This window comes from Neovison vison, chromosome 14 (genome assembly GCF_020171115.1).
Source record: "Neovison vison isolate M4711 chromosome 14, ASM_NN_V1, whole genome shotgun sequence".
Lineage (NCBI taxonomy): Eukaryota > Metazoa > Chordata > Mammalia > Carnivora > Mustelidae > Neogale > Neogale vison.
Genome location: NC_058104.1, coordinates 45,205,688 through 45,230,790, shown reverse-complemented (window position 1 = coordinate 45,230,790; position 25,103 = coordinate 45,205,688).

Below are 25,103 nucleotides of genomic sequence, written 5' to 3'. Positions count from 1 at the left end.
TGTTCTATCATCTTTTCTCCACTGGAAAGACACTGTGAGAAGTGACACTCCGCCTGAAGGAGTTTCCCTTAAACAGAACATGCTATAGTCTAACGGTTAGACGTCTGTGAATGGAAAGCTATGTGCGCCTAATGCGGTTAACACAGAGTCAGTCCCAAAAGCTTCCTTCTTTAACAGACGTAACACTGCAGTGAATCCCTCCTAAAGCACAATTCCCTCTCAGTGTAGGAAGCGTTTTAGACGCAGAAACCAAGTGAGGATCACCACTGGTGGTGAACATCCAATATGTGTTGCTATAGTCCAATGGTTAAACGTCTTTGAATGGAAAGCTATGTGCGCCTAATGCGGTTACCACAGAGTCAGTCCCAAAAGCTACCTTCTTTAACAGACCTAACACTGCAGTGAATCCCTCCTAAAGCACACTTCCCTCTCAGTGTTGGAAGCGTTTTAGACTCAGAAACTAAGTGCGGATCACCACTGGTGGTGAACATCCAATATGTGTTTGTCAGGCTAAGCGCCATAGCCTGCCCTTTACTCACAGTACCTACTGTGCCCGTAGTCTTTCCCTTTTCTATCTTCATCTTCAATGGAGAAACACTGTTACGAATCAGTAAGCACGTGAACTACGTTCCCAGAGCAGATACCTTCCTCCGCATCCCCTCTAAGGGGTGTGTATGAGACACTTCATGACTGCTACCCAGACACGTCCTACACTTTCCAACTGAGCACAGACGCTTCCCTGTTGTGAGAACTTGCTGTAGAACAGTTCCCTCAAATATTGGAAGTGTTTTGAGAAGTGGTAGACACTGTGGAACATCCCAAGTGTTGAACTTCCAGTATGCATCATAGAGGCCTAAATGCCTGACCCTTTCCTTCACCAACGGGTTGTAACATTCTCTCTGCTCCGTCCTTGTTCTATCTTCTTTCCTCCACTGGAAAGACACTGTTAGAAGGGACATTCCTCATGAAGATGTTTCCCTTACACAGAACTTGCTATAGTCCAACGGATAGACGTCAGAGACTGGAAAGCTATGTGCGCCTATTGTGGTTACCAAAGAGTCAGTCCCCAAAGCTTTCTTCTTTAACAGACGTAACACTGCAGTGAATCCCTCCTAAAGCACACTTCCCTCTCAGTGTTGGAAGCGTTATAGACGCAGAAACTAAGTGCGGAACACCACTGGTGGTGAACCTCCAATATGTGTTTGGCAGGCTTAAGCGCCATAGCTTGCCCTTTACTCAAAGGACCTAATGTGCCCCTAGTTCGTCCCTGTTCTATCTTCATTCCAAAAGGAGAAACACTGTTATGAATGAGTACGCACCTGAAGTAGGTTCCCTGAGCAGATACCTTCCTACGCCTCCCCTCCAAGGGGCCTGTATGAGACACTTCATGATTGCTACCCAGACACATTGTAGAGTTTTCAACTGAGCACAGATGCATCCCCTTCGTGAAAAATTACTGTAGCACAGTTCCCTTATATATTGGAAGTGTTTAAGAGAAGAGGTAGACACTGTGGAACATCACCGGTGTTGTAATTCCAGTATGCATCATAGAGGCCTAAGTGCCTTACCCTCTACTTCACTCACGGTTTGCAACGTTCTCTCTGTCCGTCCTTGTTCTATCATCTTTCCTCCACTGGAAAGACACTGTGAGAAGTGACATTCCGCCTGAAGGAGTTTCCCTTAAACAGAACATGCTATAGTCTAACGGTTAGACGTCTGTGAATGGAAAGCTATGTGCGCCTATTGCGGTTACCACAGAGTCAGTCCCAAAAGCTTCCTTCTTTAACAGACGTAACACTGCAGTGAATCCCTCCTAAAGCACACTTCCCTCTCAGTGTAGGAAGCGTTTTAGACGCAAAAACCAAGTGCGGATCACCACTGGTGGTGAACATCCAATATGTGTTTTGTAGGCTTAAGCGCCATAGCCTGCCCTTTACTCACAGTACCTAATGTGCCCCTAGTCAGTCCCTGTTCTATCTCCATATCTCAAAGGAGAAACGCTGTTATGAATGAGTATGCAACTGAAGTAGGTTCGCTGCGCAGATACTTTCCTTTGCATCCCCTCTAAGGGGCCTGTAGGAGAGACTTCATGATTGCTAACCCGGCACGTCCTAGAGTTTCCAACTGAGTACAGACGCATCCCTGTCGTGAGATATTACTGTAGCACCGTTCCCTCATATATTGGAAGTGTTTTGAGAGGTGGTAGACGCTGTGGAACATCCCAGGTGTAGAACTTCCAGTATGCATCATAGAGGCCTAAATGCCTTACCCTTTACTTCACCAAAGGGTTTAATATTCTCTGTGCTCCGTCCTTGTTCTATCTTCTTTCCTCCACTGGAAAGACAAAGTGAGAAATGACCTTCCGCATGAAGGAGTTTCCCTTAAACTGAATTTGCTAGAGTCCAATGGTTAAACGTCTTTGAATGGAAAGCTATGTGCGCCTAATGCGGTTACCACAGAGTTAGTCCCAAAAGCTTCCTTCTTTAAAAGACCTAACACTGCAGTGAATCCCTCCTAAAGCACACTTCCCTCTCAGTGTTGGAAGCGTTTTAGACGCAGAAACTAAGTGCGGATCACCACTGGTGGTGAACATCCAATATGTGTTTGTCATGCTAAGCGCCATAGCCTGCCCTTTACTCACAGTACCTACTGTGCCCGTAGTCTTTCCCTTTTCTGTCTTCATCTTCAAAGGAGAAACACTGTTACGAATGAGTAAGCACGTGAAGTACGTTCCCAGAGCAGATACCTTCCTCCGCATCCCCTCTAAGGGGTCTGTATGAGACACTTCATGACTGCTACCCAGACACGTCCTACACTTTCCAACTGAGCACAGACGCTTCCCTGTTGTGAGAACTTGCTGTAGAACAGTTCCCTCAAATATTGGAAGTGTTTTGAGAAGTGGTAGACACTGTGGAACATCCCAAGTGTTGAACTTCCAGTATGCATCATAGAGGCCTAAATGCCTGACCCTTTCCTTCACCAACGGGTTGTAACATTCTCTCTGCTCCGTCCTTGTTCTATCTTCTTTCCTCCACTGGAAAGACACTGTTAGAAGGGACATTCCTCATGAAGATGTTTCCCTTACACAGAACTTGCTATAGTCCAACGGATAGACGTCAGAGACTGGAAAGCTATGTGCGCCTATTGTGGTTACCAAAGAGTCAGTCCCCAAAGCTTTCTTCTTTAACAGACGTAACACTGCAGTGAATCCCTCCTAAAGCACACTTCCCTCTCAGTGTTGGAAGCGTTATAGACGCAGAAACTAAGTGCGGAACACCACTGGTGGTGAACCTCCAATATGTGTTTGGCAGGCTTAAGCGCCATAGCTTGCCCTTTACTCAAAGGACCTAATGTGCCCCTAGTTCGTCCCTGTTCTATCTTCATTCCAAAAGGAGAAACACTGTTATGAATGAGTACGCACCTAAAGTAGGTTCCCTGAGCAGATACCTTCCTACGCCTCCCCTCCAAGGGGCCTGTATGAGACACTTCATGATTGCTACCCAGACACATTGTAGAGTTTTCAACTGAGCACAGATGCATCTCTTTCGTGAAAAATTACTGTAGCACAGTTCCCTTATATATTGGAAGTGTTATAGAGAAGAGGTAGACACAGTGGAACATCACCGGTGTTGTAATTCCAGTATGCATCATAGAGGCCTAAGTGCCTTACCCTCTACTTCACTCACGGTTTGCAACGTTCTCTCTGTCCGTCCTTGTTCTATCATCTTTCCTCCACTGGAAAGACACTGTGAGAAGTGACATTCCGCCTGAAGGAGTTTCCCTTAAACAGAACATGCTATAGTCTAACGGTTAGACGTCTGTGAATGGAAAGCTATGTGCGCCTATTACGGTTACCACAGAGTCAGTCCCAAAAGCTTCCTTCTTTAACAGACGTAACACTGCAGTGAATCCCTCCTAAAGCACACTTCCCTCTCAGTGTAGGAAGCGTTTTAGACGCAGAAACCAAGTGAGGATCACCACTGGTGGTGAACATCCAATATGTGTTGCTATAGTCCAATGGTTAAACGTCTTTGAATGGAAAGCTATGTGCGCCTAATGCGGTTACCACAGAGTCAGTCCCAAAAGCTTCCTTCTTTAAAAGACCTAACACTGCAGTGAATCCCTCCTAAAGCACACTTCCCTCTCAGTGTTGGAAGCGTTTTAGACGCAGAAACTAAGTGCGGATCACCACTGGTGGTGAACATCCAATATGTGTTTGTCAGGCTAAGCGCCATAGCCTGCCCTTTACTCACAGTACCTACTGTGCCCGTAGTCTTTCCCTTTTCTGTCTTCATCTTCAAAGGAGAAACACTGTTACGAATGAGTAAGCACGTGAAGTACGTTCCCAGAGCAGATACCTTCCTCCGCATCCCCTCTAAGGGGTCTGTATGAGACACTTCATGACTGCTACCCAGACACGTCCTACACTTTCCAACTGAGCACAGACGCTTCCCTGTTGTGAGAACTTGCTGTAGAACAGTTCCCTCAAATATTGGAAGTGTTTTGAGAAGTGGTAGACACTGTGGAACATCCCAAGTGTTGAACTTCCAGTATGCATCATAGAGGCCTAAATGCCTGACCCTTTCCTTCACCAACGGGTTGTAACATTCTCTCTGCTCCGTCCTTGTTCTATCTTCTTTCCTCCACTGGAAAGACACTGTTAGAAGGGACATTCCTCATGAAGATGTTTCTCTTACACAGAACTTGCTATAGTCCAACGGATAGACGTCAGAGACTGGAAAGCTATGTGCGCCTATTGTGGTTACCAAAGAGTCAGTCCCCAAAGCTTTCTTCTTTAACAGACGTAACACTGCAGTGAATCCCTCCTAAAGCACACTTCCCTCTCAGTGTTGGAAGCGTTTTAGACGTAGAAACTAAGTGCGGATCACCACTGGTGGTGAACATCCAATATGTGTTTGTCAGGCTAAGCGCCATAGCCTGCCCTTTACTCACAGTACCTACTGTGCCCGTAGTCTTTCCCTTTTCTATCTTCATCTTCAAAGGAGAAACACTGTTACGAATCAGTAAGCACGTGAAGTACGTTCCCAGAGCAGATACCTTCCTCCGCATCCCCTCTAAGGGGTCTGTATGAGACACTTCATGACTGCTACCCAGACACGTCCTACACTTTCCAACTGAGCACAGACGCTTCCCTGTTGTGAGAACTTGCTGTAGAACAGTTCCCTCAAATATTGGAAGTGTTTTGAGTAGTGGTAGAAACTGTGGAACATCCCAAGTGTTGAACTTCCAGTATGCATCATAGAGGCCTAAATGCCTGACCCTTTCCTTCACCAACGGGTTGTAACATTCTCTCTGCTCCGTCCTTGTTCTAGCTTCTTTCCTCCACTGGAAAGACACTGTTAGAAGGGACATTCCTCATGAAGATGTTTCCCTTACACAGAACTTGCTATAGTCCAACGGATAGACGTCAGAGACTGGAAAGCTATGTGCGCCTATTGTGGTTACCAAAGAGTCAGTCCCCAAACTTTCTTCTTTAACAGACGTAACACTGCAGTGAATCCCTCCTAAAGCACACTTCCCTCTCAGTGTTGGAAGCGTTATAGACGCAGAAACTAAGTGCGGAACACCACTGGTGGTGAACCTCCAATATGTGTTTGGCAGGCTTAAGCGCCATAGCTTGCCCTTTACTCAAAGGACCTAATGTGCCCCTAGTTCGTCCCTGTTCTATCTTCATTCCAAAAGGAGAAACACTGTTATGAATGAGTACGCACCTGAAGTAGGTTCCCTGAGCAGATACCTTCCTACGCCTCCCCTCCAAGGGGCCTGTATGAGACACTTCATGATTGCTACCCAGACACATTGTAGAGTTTTCAACTGAGCACAGATGCATCCCCTTCGTGAAAAATTACTGTAGCACAGTTCCCTTATATACTGGAAGTGTTTAAGAGAAGAGGTAGACACTGTGGAACATCACCGGTGTTGTAATTCCAGTATGCATCATAGAGGCCTAAGTGCCTTACCCTCTACTTCACTCACGGTTTGCAACGTTCTCTCTGTCCGTCCTTGTTCTATCATCTTTTCTCCACTGGAAAGACACTGTGAGAAGTGACATTCCTCCTGAAGGAGTTTCCCTTAAACAGAACATGCTATAGTCTAACGGTTAGACGTCTGTGAATGGAAAGCTATGTGCGCCTATTGCGGTTACCACAGAGTCAGTCCCAAAAGCAACCTTCTTTAACAGACGTAACACTGCAGTGAATCCCTCCTAAAGCACACTTCCCTCTCAGTGTAGGAAGCGTTTTAGACGCAGAAACCAAGTGCGGATCACCACTGGTGGTGAACATCCAATATGTGTTTGGTAGGCTTAAGCTCCATAGCCTGCCCTTTACTCACAGTACCTAATGTGCCCCTAGTCAGTCCCTGTTCTATCTCCATATCTCAAAGGAGAAACGCTGTTAAAAATGAGCATGCAACTGAAGTAGGTTCGCTGAACAGATACTTTCCTTTGCATCCCCTCTAAGGGGCCTGTAGGAGAGACTTCATGATTGCTAACCCGACACGTCCTAGAGTTTCCAACTGAGTACAGACGCATCCCTGTCGTGAGAACTTACTGTAGCACCGTTCCCTCATATATGGGAAGTGTTTTGAGAGGTGGTAGACGCTGTGGAACATCCCAGGTGTAGAACTTCCAGTATGCATCATAGAGGCCTAAATGCCTTACCCTTTACTTCACCAAAGGGTTTAATATTCTCTGTGCTCCGTCCTTGTTCTATCTTCTTTCCTCCACTGGAAAGACAAAGTGAGAAATGACCTTCCGCATGAAGGAGTTTCCCTTAAACTGAATTTGCTATAGTCCAATGGTTAAACGTCTTTGAATGGAAAGCTATGTGCGCCTAATGCGGTTACCACAGTGTCAGTCCCAAAAGCTTCCTTCTTTAAAAGACCTAACACTGCAGTGAATCCCTCCTAAAGCACACTTCCCTCTCAGTGTTGGAAGCGTTTTAGACGCAGAAACTAAGTGCGGATCACCACTGGTGGTGAACATCCAATATGTGTTTGTCAGGCTAAGCGCCATAGCCTGCCCTTTACTCACAGTACCTACTGTGCCCGTAGTCTTTCCCTTTTCTGTCTTCATCTTCAAAGGAGAAACACTGTTACGAATGAGTAAGCACGTGAAGTACGTTCCCAGAGCAGATACCTTCCTCCGCATCCCCTCTAAGGGGTCTGTATGAGACACTTCATGACTGCTACCCAGACACGTCCTACACTTTCCAACTGAGCACAGACGCTTCCCTGTCGTGAGAACTTGCTGTAGAACAGTTCCCTCAAATATTGGAAGTGTTTTGAGAAGTGGTAGACACTGTGGAACATCCCAAGTGTTGAACTTCCAGTATGCATCATAGAGGCCTAAATGCCTGACCCTTTCCTTCACCAACGGGTTGTAACATTCTCTCTGCTCCGTCCTTGTTCTATCTTCTTTCCTCCACTGGAAAGACACTGTTAGAAGGGACATTCCTCATGACGATGTTTCCCTTACACAGAACTTGCTATAGTCCAACGGATAGACGTCAGAGACTGGAAAGCTATGTGCGCCTATTGTGGTTACCAAAGAGTCAGTCCCCAAAGCTTTCTTCTTTAACAGACGTAACACTGCAGTGAATCCCTCCTAAAGCACACTTCCCTCTCAGTGTTGGAAGCGTTATAGACGCAGAAACTAAGTGCGGAACACCACTGGTGGTGAACCTCCAATATGTGTTTGGCAGGCTTAAGCGCCATAGCTTGCCCTTTACTCAAAGGACCTAATGTGCCCCTAGTTCGTCCCTGTTCTATCTTCATTCCAAAAGGAGAAACACTGTTATGAATGAGTACTCACCTAAAGTAGGTTCCCTCAGCAGATACCTTCCTACGCCTCCCCTCCAAGGGGCCTGTATGAGACACTTCATGATTGCTACCCAGACACATTGTAGAGTTTTCAACTGAGCACAGATGCATCCCCTTCGTGAAAAATTACTGTAGCACAGTTCCCTTATATATTGGAAGTGTTTAAGAGAAGAGGTAGACACTGTGGAACATCACCGGTGTTGTAATTCCTGTATGCATCATAGAGGCCTAAGTGCCTTACCCTCTACTTCACTCACGGTTTGCAACGTTCTCTCTGTCCGTCCTTGTTCTATCATCTTTCCTCCACTGGAAAGACACTGTGAGAAGTGACATTCCGCCTGAAGGAGTTTCCCTTAAACAGAACATGCTATAGTCTAACGGTTAGACGTCTGTGAATGGAAAGCTATGTGCGCCTATTACGGTTACCACAGAGTCAGTCCCAAAAGCTTCCTTCTTTAACAGACGTAACACTGCAGTGAATCCCTCCTAAAGCACAATTCCCTCTCAGTGTAGGAAGCGTTTTAGACGCAGAAACCAAGTGAGGATCACCACTGGTGGTGAACATCCAATATGTGTTGCTATAGTCCAATGGTTAAACGTCTTTGAATGGAAAGCTATGTGCGCCTAATGCGGTTACCACAGAGTCAGTCCCAAAAGCTTCCTTCTTTAAAAGACCTAACACTGCAGTGAATCCCTCCTAAAGCACACTTCCCTCTCAGTGTTGGAAGCGTTTTAGACGCAGAAACTAAGTGCGGATCACCACTGGTGGTGAACATCCAATATGTGTTTGTCAGGCTAAGCGCCATAGCCTGCCCTTTACTCACAGTACCTAATGTGCCCGTAGTCTTTCCCTTTTCTATCTTCATCTTCAAAGGAGAAACACTGTTACGAATCAGTAAGCACGTGAAGTACGTTCCCAGAGCAGATACCTTCCTCCGCATCACCTCTAAGGGGTGTGAATGAGACACTTCATGACTGCTACACAGACACGTCCTACACTTTCCAACTGAGCACAGACGCTTCCCTGTTGTGAGAACTTGCTGTAGAACAGTTCCCTCAAATATTGGAAGTGTTTTGAGAAGTGGTAGACACTGTGGAACATCCCAAGTGTTGAACTTCCAGTATGCATCATAGAGGCCTAAATGCCTGACCCTTTCCTTCACCAACGGGTTGTAACATTCTCTCTGCTCCGTCCTTGTTCTATCTTCTTTCCTCCACTGGAAAGACACTGTTAGAAGGGACATTCCTCATGAAGATGTTTCCCTTACACAGAACTTGCTATAGTCCAACGGATAGACGTCAGAGACTGGAAAGCTATGTGCGCCTATTGTGGTTACCAAAGAGTCAGTCCCCAAAGCTTTCTTCTTTAACAGACGTAACACTGCAGTGAATCCCTCCTAAAGCACACTTCCCTCTCAGTGTTGGAAGCGTTATAGACGCAGAAACTAAGTGCGGAACACCACTGGTGGTGAACCTCCAATATGTGTTTGGCAGGCTTAAGCGCCATAGCTTGCCCTTTACTCAAAGGACCTAATGTGCCCCTAGTTCGGCCCTGTTCTATCTTCATTCCAAAAGGAGAAACACTGTTATGAATGAGTACGCACCTGAAGTAGGTTCCCTGAGCAGATACCTTCCTACGACTCCCCTCCAAGGGGCCTGTATGAGACACTTCATGATTGCTACCCAGACACATTGTAGAGTTTTCAACTGAGCACAGATGCATCCCCTTCGTGAAAAATTACTGTAGCACAGTTCCCTTATATACTGGAAGTGTTTAAGAGAAGAGGTAGACACTGTGGAACATCACCGGTGTTGTAATTCCAGTATGCATCATAGAGGCCTAAGTGCCTTACCCTGTACTTCACTCACGGTTTGCAACGTTCTCTCTGTCCGTCCTTGTTCTATCATCTTTCCTCCACTGGAAAGACACTGTGAGAAGTGACATTCCGCCTGAAGGAGTTTCCCTTAAACAGAACATGCTATAGTCTAACGGTTAGACGTCTGTGAATGGAAAGCTATGTGCGCCTATTGCGGTTACCACAGAGTCAGTCCCAAAAGCTTCCTTCTTTAACAGATGTAACACTGCAGTGAATCCCTCCTAAAGCACACTTCCCTCTCAGTGTAGGAAGCGTTTTAGACGCAGAAACCAAGTGCGGATCACCACTGGTGGTGAACATCCAATATGTGTTTGGTAGGCTTAAGCGCCATAGCCTGCCCTTTACTCACAGTACCTAATGTGCCCCTAGTCAGTCCCTGTTCTATCTCCATATCTCAAAGGAGAAACGCTGTTATGAATGAGTATGCAACTGAAGTAGGTTCGCTGAGCAGATACTTTCCTTTGCATCCCCTCTAAGGGGCCTGTAGGAGAGACTTCATGATTGCTATCCAGACACATCCTAGAGTTCACAACTGTGTACAGACGCATCCCTGTCGTGAGAACTTACTGTAGCACAGTTCCCTCATATATTGGAAGTGTTTTGAGAAGTGGTAGACGCTGTGGAACATCCCAGGTGTAGACTTCCAGTATGCATCATAGAGGCCTAAATGCCTTACCCTTTACTTCACCAAAGGGTTTAATATTCTCTGTGCTCCGTCCTTATTCAATCTTCTTTCCTCCACTGGAAAGACAAAGTGAGAAATGACCTTCCGCATGAAGGAGTTTCCCTTAAACTGAATTTGCTATAGTCCAATGGTTAAACGTCTTTGAATGGAAAGCTATGTGCGCCTAATGCGGTTACCACAGAGTCAGTCCCAAAAGCTTCCTTCTTTAAAAGACCTAACACTGCAGTGAATCCCTCCTAAAGCACACTTCCCTCTCAGTGTTGGAAGCGTTTTAGACGCAGAAACTAAGTGCGGATCACCACTGGTGGTGAACATCCAATATGTGTTTGTCAGGCTAAGCGCCATAGCCTGCCCTTTACTCACAGTACCTACTGTGCCCGTAGTCTTTCCCTTTTCTATCTTCATCTTCAAAGGAGAAACACTGTTACGAATCAGTAAGCACGTGAAGTACGTTCCCAGAGCAGATACCTTCCTCCGCATCCCCTCTAAGGGGTCTGTATGAGACACTTCATGACTGCTACCCAGACACGTCCTACACTTTCCAACTGAGCACAGACGCTTCCCTGTTGTGAGAACTTGCTGTAGAACAGTTCCCTCAAATATTGGAAGTGTTTTGAGTAGTGGTAGACACTGTGGAACATCCCAAGTGTTGAACTTCCAGTATGCATCATAGAGGCCTAAATGCCTGACCCTTTCCTTCACCAACGGGTTGTAACATTCTCTCTGCTCCGTCCTTGTTCTAGCTTCTTTCCTCCACTGGAAAGACACTGTTAGAAGGGACATTCCTCATGAAGATGTTTCCCTTACACAGAACTTGCTATAGTCCAACGGATAGACGTCAGAGACTGGAAAGCTATGTGCGCCTATTGTGGTTACCAAAGAGTCAGTCCCCAAAGCTTTCTTCTTTAACAGACGTAACACTGCAGTGAATCCCTCCTAAAGCACACTTCCCTCTCAGTGTTGGAAGCGTTATAGACGCAGAAACTAAGTGCGGAACACCACTGGTGGTGAACCTCCAATATGTGTTTGGCAGGCTTAAGCGCCATAGCTTGCCCTTTACTCAAAGGACCTAATGTGCCCCTAGTTCGTCCCTGTTCTATCTTCATTCCAAAAGGAGAAACACTGTTATGAATGAGTACGCACCTGAAGTAGGTTCCCTGAGCAGATACCTTCCTACGCCTCCCCTCCAAGGGGCCTGTATGAGACACTTCATGATTGCTACCCAGACACATTGTAGAGTTTTCAACTGAGCACAGATGCATCCCCTTCGTGAAAAATTACTGTAGCACAGTTCCCTTATATACTGGAAGTGTTTAAGAGAAGAGGTAGACACTGTGGAACATCACCGGTGTTGTAATTCCAGTATGCATCATAGAGGCCTAAGTGCCTTACCCTCTACTTCACTCACGGTTTGCAACGTTCTCTCTGTCCGTCCTTGTTCTATCATCTTTTCTCCACTGGAAAGACACTGTGAGAAGTGACATTCCTCCTGAAGGAGTTTCCCTTAAACAGAACATGCTATAGTCTAACGGTTAGACGTCTGTGAATGGAAAGCTATGTGCGCCTATTGCGGTTACCACAGAGTCAGTCCCAAAAGCAACCTTCTTTAACAGACGTAACACTGCAGTGAATCCCTCCTAAAGCACACTTCCCTCTCAGTGTAGGAAGCATTTTAGACGCAGAAACCAAGTGCGGATCACCACTGGTGGTGAACATCCAATATGTGTTTGGTAGGCTTAAGCGCCATAGCCTGCCCTTTACTCACAGTACCTAATGTGCCCCTAGTCAGTACCTGTTCTATCTCCATATCTCAAAGGAGAAACGCTGTTAAAAATGAGCATGCAACTGAAGTAGGTTCGCTGAACAGATACTTTCCTTTGCATCCCCTCTAAGGGGCCTGTAGGAGAGACTTCATGATTGCTAACCCGACACGTCCTAGAGTTTCCAACTGAGTACAGACGCATCCCTGTCGTGAGAACTTACTGTAGCACCGTTCCCTCATATATGGGAAGTGTTTTGAGAGGTGGTAGACGCTGTGGAACATCCCAGGTGTAGAACTTCCAGTATGCATCATAGAGGCCTAAATGCCTTACCCTTTACTTCACCAAAGGGTTTAATATTCTCTGTGCTCCGTCCTTGTTCTATCTTCTTTCCTCCACTGGAAAGACAAAGTGAGAAATGACCTTCCGCATGAAGGAGTTTCCCTTAAACTGAATTTGCTATAGTCCAATGGTTAAACGTCTTTGAATGGAAAGCTATGTGCGCCTAATGCGGTTACCACAGAGTCAGTCCCAAAAGCTTCCTTCTTTAAAAGACCTAACACTGCAGTGAATCCCTCCTAAAGCACACTTCCCTCTCAGTGTTGGAAGCGTTTTAGACGCAGAAACTAAGTGCGGATCACCACTGGTGGTGAACATCCAATATGTGTTTGTCAGGCTAAGCGCCATAGCCTGCCCTTTACTCACAGTACCTACTGTGCCCGTAGTCTTTCCCTTTTCTGTCTTCATCTTCAAAGGAGAAACACTGTTACGAATGAGTAAGCACGTGAAGTACGTTCCCAGAGCAGATACCTTCCTCCGCATCCCCTCTAAGGGGTCTGTATGAGACACTTCATGACTGCTACCCAGACACGTCCTACACTTTCCAACTGAGCACAGACGCTTCCCTGTTGTGAGAACTTGCTGTAGAACAGTTCCCTCAAATATTGGAAGTGTTTTGAGAAGTGGTAGACACTGTGGAACATCCCAAGTGTTGAACTTCCAGTATGCATCATAGAGGCCTAAATGCCTGACCCTTTCCTTCACCAACGGGTTGTAACATTCTCTCTGCTCCGTCCTTGTTCTATCTTCTTTCCTCCACTGGAAAGACACTGTTAGAAGGGACATTCCTCATGAAGATGTTTCCCTTACACAGAACTTGCTATAGTCCAACGGATAGACGTCAGAGACTGGAAAGCTATGGGCGCCTATTGTGGTTACCAAAGAGTCAGTCCCCAAAGCTTTCTTCTTTAACAGACGTAACACTGCAGTGAATCCCTCCTAAAGCACACTTCCCTCTCAGTGTTGGAAGCGTTATAGACGCAGAAACTAAGTGCGGAACACCACTGGTGGTGAACCTCCAATATGTGTTTGGCAGGCTTAAGCGCCATAGCTTGCCCTTTACTCAAAGGACCTAATGTGCCCCTAGTTCGTCCCTGTTCTATCTTCATTCCAAAAGGAGAAACACTGTTATGAATGAGTACTCACCTAAAGTAGGTTCCCTCAGCAGATACCTTCCTACGCCTCCCCTCCAAGGGGCCTGTATGAGACACTTCATGATTGCTACCCAGACACATTGTAGAGTTTTCAACTGAGCACAGATGCATCCCCTTCGTGAAAAATTACTGTAGCACAGTTCCCTTATATATTGGAAGTGTTTAAGAGAAGAGGTAGACACTGTGGAACATCACCGGTGTTGTAATTCCTGTATGCATCATAGAGGCCTAAGTGCCTTACCCTCTACTTCACTCACGGTTTGCAACGTTCTCTCTGTCCGTCCTTGTTCTATCATCTTTTCTCCACTGGAAAGACACTGTGAGAAGTGACATTCCGCCTGAAGGAGTTTCCCTTAAACAGAACATGCTATAGTCTAACGGTTAGACGTCTGTGAATGGAAGCTATGTGCGCCTATTACGGTTAACACAGAGTCAGTCCCAAAAGCTTCCTTCTTTAACAGACGTAACACTGCAGTGAATCCCTCCTAAAGCACAATTCCCTCTCAGTGTAGGAAGCGTTTTAGACGCAGAAACCAAGTGAGGATCACCACTGGTGGTGAACATCCAATATGTGTTGCTATAGTCCAATGGTTAAACGTCTTTGAATGGAAAGCTATGTGCGCCTAATGCGGTTACCACAGAGTCAGTCCCAAAAGCTTCCTTCTTTAAAAGACCTAACACTGCAGTGAATCCCTCCTAAAGCACACTTCCCTCTCAGTGTTGGAAGCGTTTTAGACGCAGAAACTAAGTGCGGATCACCACTGGTGGTGAACATCCAATATGTGTTTGTCAGGCTAAGCGCCATAGCCTGCCCTTTACTCACAGTACCTAATGTGCCCGTAGTCTTTCCCTTTTCTATCTTCATCTTCAAAGGAGAAACACTGTTACGAATCAGTAAGCACGTGAAGTACGTGCCCAGAGCAGATACCTTCCTCCGCATCACCTCTAAGGGGTGTGATGAGACACTTCATGACTGCTACCCAGACACGTCCTACACTTTCCAACTGAGCACAGACGCTTCCCTGTTGTGAGAACTTGCTGTAGAACAGTTCCCTCAAATATTGGAAGTGTTTTGAGAAGTGGTAGACACTGTGGAACATCCCAAGTGTTGAACTTCCAGTATGCATCATAGAGGACTAAATGCCTGACCCTTTCCTTCACCAACGGGTTGTAACATTCTCTCTGCTCCGTCCTTGTTCTATCTTCTTTCCTCCACTGGAAAGACACTGTTAGAAGGGACATTCCTCATGAAGATGTTTCCCTTACACAGAACTTGCTATAGTCCAACGGATAGACGTCAGAGACTGGAAAGCTATGTGCGCCTATTGTGGTTACCAAAGAGTCAGTCCCCAAAGCTTTCTTCTTTAACAGACGTAACACTGCAGTGAATCCCTCCTAAAGCACACTTCCCTCTCAGTGTTGGAAGCGTTATAGACGCAGAAACTAAGTGCGGAACACCACTGGTGGTGAACCTCCAATATGTGTTTGGCAGGCTTAAGCGCCATAGCTTGCCCTTTACTCAAAGGACCTAATGTGCCCCTAGTTCGGCCCAGTTCTATCTTCATTCCAAAAGGAGAAACACTGTTATGAATGAGTACGCACCTGAAGTAGGTTCCCTGAGCAGATACCTTCCTACGCCTCCCCTCCAAGGGGCCTGTATGAGACACTTCATGATTGCTACCCAGACACATTGTAGAGTTTTCAACTGAGCACAGATGCATCCCCTTCGTGAAAAATTACTGTAGCACAGTTCCCTTATATACTGGAAGTGTTTAAGAGAAGAGGTAGACACTGTGGAACATCACCGGTGTTGTAATTCCAGTATGCATCATAGAGGCCTAAGTGCCTTACCCTCTACTTCACTCACGGTTTGCAACGTTCTCTCTGTCCGTCCTTGTTCTATCATCTTTCCTCCACTGGAAAGACACTGTGAGAAGTGACATTCCGCCTGAAGGAGTTTCCCTTAAACAGAACATGCTATAGTCTAACGGTTAGACGTCTGTGAATGGAAAGCTATGTGCGCCTATTGCGGTTACCACAGAGTCAGTCCCAAAAGCTTCCTTCTTTAACAGATGTAACACTGCAGTGAATCCCTCCTAAAGCACACTTCCCTCTCAGTGTAGGAAGCGTTTTAGACGCAGAAACCAAGTGCGGATCACCACTGGTGGTGAACATCCAATATGTGTTTGGTAGGCTTAAGCGCCATAGCCTGCCCTTTACTCACAGTACCTAATGTGCCCCTAGTCAGTCCCTGTTCTATCTCCATATCTCAAAGGAGAAACGCTGTTATGAATGAGTATGCAACTGAAGTAGGTTCGCTGAGCAGATACTTTCCTTTGCATCCCCTCTAAGGGGCCTGTAGGAGAGACTTCATGATTGCTATCCAGACACATCCTAGAGTTCACAACTGTGTACAGACGCATCCCTGTCGTGAGAACTTACTGTAGCAGAGTTCCCTCATATATTGGAAGTGTTTTGAGAAGTGGTAGACGCTGTGGAACATCCCAGGTGTAGACTTCCAGTATGCATCATAGAGGCCTAAATGCCTTACCCTTTACTTCACCAAAGGGTTTAATATTCTCTGTGCTCCGTCCTTATTCTATCTTCTTTCCTCCACTGGAAAGACAAAGTGAGAAATGACCTTCCGCATGAAGGAGTTTCCCTTAAACTGAATTTGCTATAGTCCAATGGTTAAACGTCTTTGAATGGAAAGCTATGTGCGCCTAATGCGGTTACCACAGAGTCAGTCCCAAAAGCTTCCTTCTTTAAAAGACCTAACACTGCAGTGAATCCCTCCTAAAGCACACTTCCCTCTCAGTGTTGGAAGCGTTTTAGACGCAGAAACTAAGTGCGGATCACCACTGGTGGTGAACATCCAATATGTGTTTGTCAGGCTAAGCGCCATAGCCTGCCCTTTACTCACAGTACCTACTGTGCCCGTAGTCTTTCCCTTTTCTGTCTTCATCTTCAAAGGAGAAACACTGTTACGAATGAGTAAGCACGTGAAGTACGTTCCCAGAGCAGATACCTTCCTCCGCATCCCCTCTAAGGGGTCTGTATGAGACACTTCATGACTGCTACCCAGACACGTCCTACACTTTCCAACTGAGCACAGACGCTTCCCTGTTGTGAGAACTTGCTGTAGAACAGTTCCCTCAAATATTGGAAGTGTTTTGAGAAGTGGTAGACACTGTGGAACATCCCAAGTGTTGAACTTCCAGTATGCATCATAGAGGCCTAAATGCCTGACCCTTTCCTTCACCAACGGGTTGTAACATTCTCTCTGCTCCGTCCTTGTTCTATCTTCTTTCCTCCACTGGAAAGACACTGTTAGAAGGGACATTCCTCATGAAGATGTTTCCCTTACACAGAACTTGCTATAGTCCAACGGATAGACGTCAGAGACTGGAAAGCTATGTGCGCCTATTGTGGTTACCAAAGAGTCAGTCCCCAAAGCTTTCTTCTTTAACAGACGTAACACTGCAGTGAATCCCTCCTAAAGCACACTTCCCTCTCAGTGTTGGAAGCGTTATAGACGCAGAAACTAAGTGCGGAACACCACTGGTGGTGAACCTCCAATATGTGTTTGGCAGGCTTAAGCGCCATAGCTTGCCCTTTACTCAAAGGACCTAATGTGCCCCTAGTTCGTCCCTGTTCTATCTTCATTCCAAAAGGAGAAACACTGTTATGAATGAGTACGCACCTAAAGTAGGTTCCCTGAGCAGATACCTTCCTACGCCTCCCCTCCAAGGGGCCTGTATGAGACACTTCATGATTGCTACCCAGACACATTGTAGAGTTTTCAACTGAGCACAGATGCATCTCTTTCGTGAAAAATTACTGTAGCACAGTTCCCTTTTATATTGGAAGTGTTTAAGAGAAGAGGTAGACACAGTGGAACATCACCGGTGTTGTAATTCCAGTATGCATCATAGAGGCCTAAGTGCCTTACCCTCTACTTCACTCACGGTTTGCAACGTTCTCTCTGTCCGTCCTTGTTCTATCATCTTTCCTCCACTGGAAAGACACTGTGAGAAGTGACATTCCGCCTGAAGGAGTTTCCCTTAAACAGAACATGCTATAGTCTAACGGTTAGACGTCTGTGAATGGAAAGCTATGTGCGCCTATTACGGTTACCACAGAGTCAGTCCCAAAAGCTTCCTTCTTTAACAGACGTAACACTGCAGTGAATCCCTCCTAAAGCACACTTCCCTCTCAGTGTAGGAAGCGTTTTAGACGCAAAAACCAAGTGAGGATCACCACTGGTGGTGAACATCCAATATGTGTTGCTATAGTCCAATGGTTAAACGTCTTTGAATGGAAAGCTATGTGCGCCTAATGCGGTTACCACAGAGTCAGTCCCAAAAGCTTCCTTCTTTAAAAGACCTAACACTGCAGTGAATCCCTCCTAAAGCACACTTCCCTCTCAGTGTTGGAAGCGTTTTAGACGCAGAAACTAAGTGCGGATCACCACTGGTGGTGAACATCCAATATGTGTTTGTCAGGCTAAGCGCCATAGCCTGCCCTTTACTCACAGTACCTACTGTGCCCGTAGTCTTTCCCTTTTCTATCTTCATCTTCAAAGGAGAAACACTGTTACGAATCAGTAAGCACGTGAAGTACGTTCCCAGAGCAGATACCTTCCTCCGCATCCCCTCTAAGGGGTCTGTATGAGACACTTCATGACTGCTACCCAGACACGTCCTACACTTTCCAACTGAGCACAGACGCTTCCCTGTTGTGAGAACTTGCTGTAGAACAGTTCCCTCAAATATTGGAAGTGTTTTGAGTAGTGGTAGACACTGTGGAACATCCCAAGTGTTGAACTTCCAGTATGCATCATAGAGGCCTAAATGCCTGACCCTTTCCTTCACCAACGGGTTGTAACATTCTCTCTGCTCCGTCCTTGTTCTAGCTTCTTTCCTCCACTGGAAAGACACTGTTAGAAGGGACATTCCTCATGAAGATGTTTCCCTTACACAGAACTTGCTATAGTCCAACGGATAGACGTCAGAGACTGGAAAGCTATGTGCGCCTATTGTGGTTACCAAAGAGTCAGTCCCCAAAGCTTTCTTCTTTAACAGACGTAACACTGCAGTGAATCCCTCCTAAAGCACACTTCCCTCTCAGTGTTGGAAGCGTTATAGACGCAGAAACTAAGTGCGGAACACCACTGGTGGTGAACCTCCAATATGTGTTTGGCAGGCTTAAGCGCCATAGCTTGCCCTTTACTCAAAGGACCTAATGTGCCCCTAGTTCGGCCCTGTTCTATCTTCATTCCAAAAGGAGAAACACTGTTATGAATGAGTACGCACCTGAAGTAGGTTCCCTGAGCAGATACCTTCCTACGCCTCCCCTCCAAGGGGCCTGTATGAGACACTTCATGATTGCTACCCAGACACATTGTAGAGTTTTCAACTGAGCACAGATGCATCCCCTTCGTGAAAAATTACTGTAGCACAGTTCCCTTATATACTGGAAGTGTTTAAGAGAAGAGGTAGACACTGTGGAACATCACCGGTGTTGTAATTACAGTATGCATCATAGAGGCCTAAGTGCCTTACCCTCTACTTCACTCACGGTTTGCAACGTTCTCTCTGTCCGTCCTTGTTCTATCATCTTTTCTCCACTGGAAAGACACTGTGAGAAGTGACATTCCTCCTGAAGGAGTTTCCCTTAAACAGAACATGCTATAGTCTAACGGTTAGACGTCTGTGAATGGAAAGCTATGTGCGCCTATTGCGGTTACCACAGAGTCAGTCCCAAAAGCAACCTTCTTTAACAGACGTAACACTGCAGTGAATCCCTCCTAAAGCACACTTCCCTCTCAGTGTAGGAAGCGTTTTAGACGCAGAAACCAAGTGCGGATCACCACTGGTGGTGAACATCCAATATGTGTTTGGTAGGCTTAAGCGCCATAGCCTGCCCTTTACTCACAGTACCTAATGTGCCCCTAGTCAGTACCTGTTCTATCTCCATATCTCAAAGGAGAAACGCTGTTAAAAATGAGCATGCAACTGAAGTAGGTTCGCTGAACAGATACTTTCCTTTGCATCCCCTCTAAGGGGCCTGTAGGAGAGACTTCATGATTGCTAACCCGACACGTCCTAGAGTTTCCAACTGAGTACAGACGCATCCCTGTCGTGAGAACTTACTGTAGCACCGTTCCCTCATATATGGGAAGTGTTTTGAGAGGTGGTAGACGCTGTGGAACATCCCAGGTGTAGAACTTCCAGTATGCATCATAGAGGCCTAAATGCCTTACCCTTTACTTCACCAAAGGGTTTAATATTCTCTGTGCTCCGTCCTTGTTCTATCTTCTTTCCTCCACTGGAAAGACAAAGTGAGAAATGACCTTCCGCATGAAGGAGTTTCCCTTAAACTGAATTTGCTATAGTCCAATGGTTAAACGTCTTTGAATGGAAAGCTATGTGCGCCTAATGCGGTTACCACAGAGTCAGTCCCAAAAGCTTCCTTCTTTAAAAGACCTAACACTGCAGTGAATCCCTCCTAAAGCACACTTCCCTCTCAGTGTTGGAAGCGTTTTAGACGCAGAAACTAAGTGCGGATCACCACTGGTGGTGAACATCCAATATGTGTTTGTCAGGCTAAGCGCCATAGCCTGCCCTTTACTCACAGTACCTACTGTGCCCGTAGTCTTTCCCTTTTCTGTCTTCATCTTCAAAGGAGAAACACTGTTACGAATGAGTAAGCACGTGAAGTACGTTCCCAGAGCAGATACCTTCCTCCGCATCCCCTCTAAGGGGTCTGTATGAGACACTTCATGACTGCTACCCAGACACGTCCTACACTTTCCAACTGAGCACAGACGCTTCCCTGTCGTGAGAACTTGCTGTAGAACAGTTCCCTCAAATATTGGAAGTGTTTTGAGAAGTGGTAGACACTGTGAAACATCCCAAGTGTTGAACTTCCAGTATGCATCATAGAGGCCTAAATGCCTGACCCTTTCCTTCACCAACGGGTTGTAACATTCTCTCTGCTCCGTCCTTGTTCTATCTTCTTTCCTCCACTGGAAAGACACTGTTAGAAGGGACATTCCTCATGAAGATGTTTCCCTTACACAGAACTTGCTATAGTCCAACGGATAGACGTCAGAGACTGGAAAGCTATGTGCGCCTATTGTGGTTACCAAAGAGTCAGTCCCCAAAGCTTTCTTCTTTAACAGACGTAACACTGCAGTGAATCCCTCCTAAAGCACACTTCCCTCTCAGTGTTGGAAGCGTTATAGACGCAGAAACTAAGTGCGGAACACCACTGGTGGTGAACCTCCAATATGTGTTTGGCAGGCTTAAGCGCCATAGCTTGCCCTTTACTCAAAGGACCTAATGTGCCCCTAGTTCGTCCCTGTTCTATCTTCATTCCAAAAGGAGAAACACTGTTATGAATGAGTACTCACCTAAAGTAGGTTCCCTCAGCAGATACCTTCCTACGCCTCCCCTCCAAGGGGCCTGTATGAGACACTTCATGATTGCTACCCAGACACATTGTAGAGTTTTCAACTGAGCACAGATGCATCCCCTTCGTGAAAAATTACTGTAGCACAGTTCCCTTATATATTGGAAGTGTTTAAGAGAAGAGGTAGACACTGTGGAACATCACCGGTGTTGTAATTCCAGTATGCATCATAGAGGCCTAAGTGCCTTACCCTCTACTTCACTCACGGTTTGCAACGTTCTCTCTGTCCGTCCTTGTTCTATCATCTTTTCTCCACTGGAAAGACACTGTGAGAAGTGACACTCCGCCTGAAGGAGTTTCCCTTAAACAGAACATGCTATAGTCTAACGGTTAGACGTCTGTGAATGGAAAGCTATGTGCGCCTATTACGGTTAACACAGAGTCAGTCCCAAAAGCTTCCTTCTTTAACAGACGTAACACTGCAGTGAATCCCTCCTAAAGCACAATTCCCTCTCAGTGTAGGAAGCGTTTTAGACGCAGAAACCAAGTGAGGATCACCACTGGTGGTGAACATCCAATATGTGTTGCTATAGTCCAATGGTTAAACGTCTTTGAATGGAAAGCTATGTGCGCCTAATGCGGTTACCACAGAGTCAGTCCCAAAAGCTTCCTTCTTTAACAGACCTAACACTGCAGTGAATCCCTCCTAAAGCACACTTCCCTCTCAGTGTTGGAAGCGTTTTAGACTCAGAAACTAAGTGCGGATCACCACTGGTGGTGAACATCCAATATGTGTTTGTCAGGCTAAGCGCCATAGCCTGCCCTTTACTCACAGTACCTACTGTGCCCGTAGTCTTTCCCTTTTCTATCTTCATCTTCAATGGAGAAACACTGTTACGAATCAGTAAGCACGTGAAGTACGTTCCCAGAGCAGATACCTTCCTCCGCATCCCCTCTAAGGGGTGTGTATGAGACACTTCATGACTGCTACCCAGACACGTCCTACACTTTCCAACTGAGCACAGACGCTTCCCTGTTGTGAGAACTTGCTGTAGAACAGTTCCCTCAAATATTGGAAGTGTTTTGAGAAGTGGTAGACACTGTGGAACATCCCAAGTGTTGAACTTCCAGTATGCATCATAGAGGCCTAAATGCCTGACCCTTTCCTTCACCAACGGGTTGTAACATTCTCTCTGCTCCGTCCTTGTTCTATCTTCTTTCCTCCACTGGAAAGACACTGTTAGAAGGGACATTCCTCATGAAGATGTTTCCCTTACACAGAACTTGCTATAGTCCAACGGATAGACGTCAGAGACTGGAAAGCTATGTGCGCCTATTGTGGTTACCAAAGAGTCAGTCCCCAAAGCTTTCTTCTTTAACAGACGTAACACTGCAGTGAATCCCTCCTAAAGCACACTTCCCTCTCAGTGTTGGAAGCGTTATAGACGCAGAAACTAAGTGCGGAACACCACTGGTGGTGAACCTCCAATATGTGTTTGGCAGGCTTAAGCGCCATAGCTTGCCCTTTACTCAAAGGACCTAATGTGCCCCTAGTTCGTCCCTGTTCTATCTTCATTCCAAAAGGAGAAACACTGTTATGAATGAGTACGCACCTGAAGTAGGTTCCCTGAGCAGATACCTTCCTACGCCTCCCCTCCAAGGGGCCTGTATGAGACACTTCATGATTGCTACCCAGACACATTGTAGAGTTTTCAACTGAGCACAGATGCATCCCCTTCGTGAAAAATTACTGTAGCACAGTTCCATTATATATTGGAAGTGTTTAAGAGAAGAGGTAGACACTGTGGAACATCACCGGTGTTGTAATTCCAGTATGCATCATAGAGGCCTAAGTGCCTTACCCTCTACTTCACTCACGGTTTGCAACGTTCTCTCTGTCCGTCCTTGTTCTATCATCTTTCCTCCACTGGAAAGACACTGTGAGAAGTGACATTCCGCCTGAAGGAGTTTCCCTTAAACAGAACATGCTATAGTCTAACGGTTAGACGTCTGTGAATGGAAAGCTATGTGCGCCTATTGCGGTTACCACAGAGTCAGTCCCAAAAGCTTCCTTCTTTAACAGATGTAACACTGCAGTGAATCCCTCCTAAAGCACACTTCCCTCTCAGTGTAGGAAGCGTTTTAGACGCAGAAACCAAGTGCGGATCACCACTGGTGGTGAACATCCAATATGTGTTTGGTAGGCTTAAGCGCCATAGCCTGCCCTTTACTCACAGTACCGAATGTGCCCCTAGTCAGTCCCTGTTCTATCTCCATATCTCAAAGGAGAAACGCTGTTATGAATGAGTATGCAACTGAAGTAGGTTCGCTGAGCAGATACTTTCCTTTGCATCCCCTCTAAGGGGCCTGTAGGAGAGACTTCATGATTGCTATCCAGACACATCCTAGAGTTCACAACTGTGTACAGACGCATCCCTGTCGTGAGAACTTACTGTAGCACAGTTCCCTCATATATTGGAAGTGTTTTGAGAAGTGGTAGACGCTGTGGAACATCCCAGGTGTAGACTTCCAGTATGCATCATAGAGGCCTAAATGCCTTACCCTTTACTTCACCAAAGGGTTTAATATTCTCTGTGCTCCGTCCTTATTCTATCTTCTTTCCTCCACTGGAAAGACAAAGTGAGAAATGACGTTCCGCATGAAGGAGTTTCCCTTAAACTGAATTTGCTATAGTCCAATGGTTAAACGTCTTTGAATGGAAAGCTATGTGCGCCTAATGCGGTTACCACAGAGTCAGTCCCAAAAGCTTCCTTCTTTAAAAGACCTAACACTGCAGTGAATCCCTCCTAAAGCACACTTCCCTCTCAGTGTTGGAAGCGTTTTAGACGCAGAAACTAAGTGCGGATCACCACTGGTGGTGAACATCCAATATGTGTTTGTCAGGCTAAGCGCCATAGCCTGCCCTTTACTCACAGTACCTACTGTGCCCGTAGTCTTTCCCTTTTCTGTCTTCATCTTCAAAGGAGAAACACTGTTACGAATGAGTAAGCACGTGAAGTACGTTCCCAGAGCAGATACCTTCCTCCGCATCCCCTCTAAGGGGTCTGTATGAGACACTTCATGACTGCTACCCAGACACGTCCTACACTTTCCAACTGAGCACAGACGCTTCCCTGTTGTGAGAACTTGCTGTAGAACAGTTCCCTCAAATATTGGAAGTGTTTTGAGAAGTGGTAGACACTGTGGAACATCCCAAGTGTTGAACTTCCAGTATGCATCATAGAGGCCTAAATGCCTGACCCTTTCCTTCACCAACGGGTTGTAACATTCTCTCTGCTCCGTCCTTGTTCTATCTTCTTTCCTCCACTGGAAAGACACTGTTAGAAGGGACATTCCTCATGAAGATGTTTCCCTTACACAGAACTTGCTATAGTCCAACGGATAGACGTCAGAGACTGGAAAGCTATGTGCGCCTATTGTGGTTACCAAAGAGTCAGTCCCCAAAGCTTTCTTCTTTAACAGACGTAACACTGCAGTGAATCCCTCCTAAAGCACACTTCCCTCTCAGTGTTGGAAGCGTTATAGACGCAGAAACTAAGTGCGGAACACCACTGGTGGTGAACCTCCAATATGTGTTTGGCAGGCTTAAGCGCCATAGCTTGCCCTTTACTCAAAGGACCTAATGTGCCCCTAGTTCGTCCCTGTTCTATCTTCATTCCAAAAGGAGAAACACTGTTATGAATGAGTACGCACCTAAAGTAGGTTCCCTGAGCAGATACCTTCCTACGCCTCCCCTCCAAGGGGCCTGTATGAGACACTTCATGATTGCTACCCAGACACATTGTAGAGTTTTCAACTGAGCACAGATGCATCCCCTTCGTGAAAAATTACTGTAGCACAGTTCCTTATATATTGGAAGTGTTTAAGAGAAGAGGTAGACACTGTGGAACATCACCGGTGTTGTAATTCCAGTATGCATCATAGAGGCCTAAGTGCCTTACCCTGTACTTCACTCACGGTTTGCAACGTTCTCTCTGTCCGTCCTTGTTCTATCATCTTTCCTCCACTG